Source organism: Lactuca virosa, chromosome 8 (assembly GCF_052849685.1).
Source record: "Lactuca virosa cultivar CGN04683 chromosome 8, Lactuca_virosa_CGN04683_v6, whole genome shotgun sequence".
Taxonomy (NCBI): Eukaryota; Viridiplantae; Streptophyta; class Magnoliopsida; order Asterales; family Asteraceae; genus Lactuca; species Lactuca virosa.
Genome location: NC_136433.1, coordinates 147,400,970 through 147,404,023, shown reverse-complemented (window position 1 = coordinate 147,404,023; position 3,054 = coordinate 147,400,970). Strand labels below are relative to the sequence as shown.

General features: G+C 36.4%; 1 long non-coding RNA gene across 1 annotated transcript; it reads right to left on the bottom strand.

Annotated features, from left to right (window-relative positions):
* Positions 1-1,865: 1,865 nt before the first annotated feature.
* Positions 1,866-2,853, bottom strand: LOC145133424 (uncharacterized). The gene is made up of 2 exons (XR_013718579.1): positions 2,789-2,853; positions 1,866-2,485 (listed from the first exon to the last, which is right to left on the bottom strand). It is a non-coding gene; the product is annotated as an uncharacterized LOC145133424 (long non-coding RNA).
* Positions 2,854-3,054: the final 201 nt, after the last annotated feature.

The following is a 3,054-nucleotide window of genomic DNA, read 5'->3' as shown; positions in this document are numbered from 1 at the left end:
GGTAAAATGGTCTTTTACCCTTCTGAGAGAATATAGGGAGAGACTAGTCTAGCCTTTGAGAGCCATATTAATTAGAGATAATTATTTTATGTGATTAGGCGGAGGCTAGATCTGTATTTTCGAGTCGAGATTATCCGAGTTACCCGAGGTGAGTCTTCTCACTATACATTACCTAGAGTGGTAACTATGTGCAGACCGGAGGGTCTTATGTGTTATGTGTATGTTGAGTTTATGTGCATTGTGATATATGTATGCTATGTGTTATATAGACCGGACCGGAGGGTCCTACGATTTAGACCGGACCAGAGGGTCCAACGATTTAGACCGGACCAGAGGGTCCAACGAGCTAGACCGAACTGGAGGGTCCAACAAGCTACGGGACTGGAGGGTCCCGCTGAGACACATTGAACGGAGGGTCATACCGAGTTATAGCCTCGAGTGGCTTATGTGTAGTGTGTGGTATTTTGGGGAACTCACTAAGCATTTATGCTTACCGTGTTATGTGATATGTGTTTCAGGTACTAGCGAGGATCGGGGGAAGGCGCCGGCATGATTTGTACACATTCACAGAGGATTTTGTAATTGAGATTCTGGGATATGTTTTACTGAGATAACATTGATACTTTTGAGTTTTGAGATGATTTATATGAGATATGTTATGTTTTAAAAATGAAAAATTGTTTTGAAAATTCACGTCGTTACAAGACAGGTACCCTCTCAGGTGTTGCGAAGACGGAGCATAATAGTATTACGTCTTATCTTTTGCTATAGTTTTAATGTAAATCAGACAAAATTTTTGAACACAATGTAAACTTTATATTATTAATACAATGGTTGTTGTTCCTTTGATTACTATTATACAAATGTTGTGATACTGTACATGCCGTCTTCCGCCCCCGAATGTTTCTGCCGTTCCGGTTTGGGGGTGTGACAGCTTATGAAAATCTAAGGGTGGTGATGTATTTCTAAAATAAATTTAACTACTAAATAAATACACAAATTAAAAATAAATCAAAAAGAAATTAATAAGAGTAAAATTGTCTTTTAGTTACTCGCTAACGATTTTAGGGATGAAGCATGTAAGTTTTAAAGTAACAGGGATGATCTGAATTAATTTTTGAAAATAAGAACTAAACTTGCAGTTTGACACCTACACGATGGATGATTCATGTAATTCACATCATATTAACATTGTTGAGAATGAAATTTTAACCTTTTTTATTTAACATTATAGAGAGTATGGTTTTAAAGTACATTACAACAATAACAGAAATTTAAGTAGGGGTGTTGATCGGGTATAATTTTTGGGTTTCAGGTAGATCGGGTATTGTCTAATAAAAAAAATATCCGATACCCGACCTTCGGGTAATCAGTTATAGGTAATTCGGGTATTAGGTCGAGTTTCAGATATTACCAAAAAAAAGTTTTTTTATTTATTTTTTATTTTTATTTGTTTTAATTTGATCATTTATGTTGATTAAATATGTCAATATTGTGTGAATTTGCAGAAGCATAACCAATAATTAAGATGATCAATGTAGAAGAAATTAACAGAGAATAATAAAAAAAATGTTCTTGAATTGTATATATGTTTATGCAAGATAAAGAGAAAATGAAAACTATCAAAACTCTTACGTATATCCCGTTACTACTATTATCCTTTTGATTTGAGCCTTATTTATGAACCACACCATACAATAGAGACTAATTATGTAACTATATTTTATTTTAGCATTGCATTTCAAAAGACTATTTAAGTTTTAAAGAGTTTGCGACTTTTGGTAGTATGACATACATATAATCTTATACTATTAGCATCATACAAAAGTAATCCAAGTTTTAGACGTTCGAACAAAAACAAACAATTTAACCATAATATAGATATATATTGATAAACAAAGATCCAGAAACAAAAGATGATCATTGCAAAAACAAACCTAAAACATACCCATTACTCATTACCTACATAAACCATACCATTTACCAACCACCAAGAACACCCACAAACTATAAACAAAAACCACCGGATTAGTAGTCAGAATCATACCCATACCCATACCCACCATACTCCCCACCATCGCCATTGTCATAGGTTATGAGCTTCTTGCTGTTGTTGTTGTTGTTGTTGTAACTCACATTGCGAACCCTCTGTTCGTTATAAACCTCTGTGTATCCACTCTTATCTCCAATTCTGACTGTGGAACTTTTCTTATACTCACTCTTCGTTCCACTAGTCCCATTCTTCCACTGAAACTCTCCGGCCGACGCCTTCTCCTTAGTGGTTGCTCGGCCGTAGCAACCCGTCTGCTTATCGGCGAAACTGACTCGGGATTTGTTCACGTAACTCCCTTCGCCTCCTCCTTTCCCCCCTTTGAACGTTACAGTTGTTTTCACCGGTGCAGTCGAGATGTACCCGACACAAGCAATCTGTTTTGGGGCGGAGTAGCCGGAAGTTTTTTTCGAACCTTTCGTCATCTTCACTGATCTGTAAGAAAACAGAGTAAAAACATTATGAACAGAGTTTTTGAAATCCGATCATTCGGATGTATATTGAAAAGGAGAACGTGTTCATCATGCAAAAGCCAAAAGTACAGACTACAGAAGGAGAAACGAGGGTTGAATGATGAAGATGAAAAATGAAAGTAGTAAGAAAACAGAGTAAAGACATTATGAACATAGTTTTTGAAATCCGATCATTGGGATGTATATTGAAAAGGAAAAACGTGTTCATCATGCAAAACTACAGAAGGAGAAACGAGTGTTAAAATGATGAAGATGAGAGTAGTACTAGTAAGGACCTTCGTTGATTTATGGTGAATATGAAGAAAAGTAGGAAGGCGTGAGGGGCTATTTGTAGTGAGGTTAGAGAAAGGGACAAATCGTGCAGGAGAAGGAGAAGGCGAGGATTGGCGAGTCGGTTTCCGTAACGGATTCCGTAACGATGTAAATAAATGACATGATCAGGCACGTTTAAGTTAACCCCCCACTACACACCTGTACACACAAATTAGTGAAATTACTGCCACATGTGAAGAAAGATCTATAAAGTAAAAA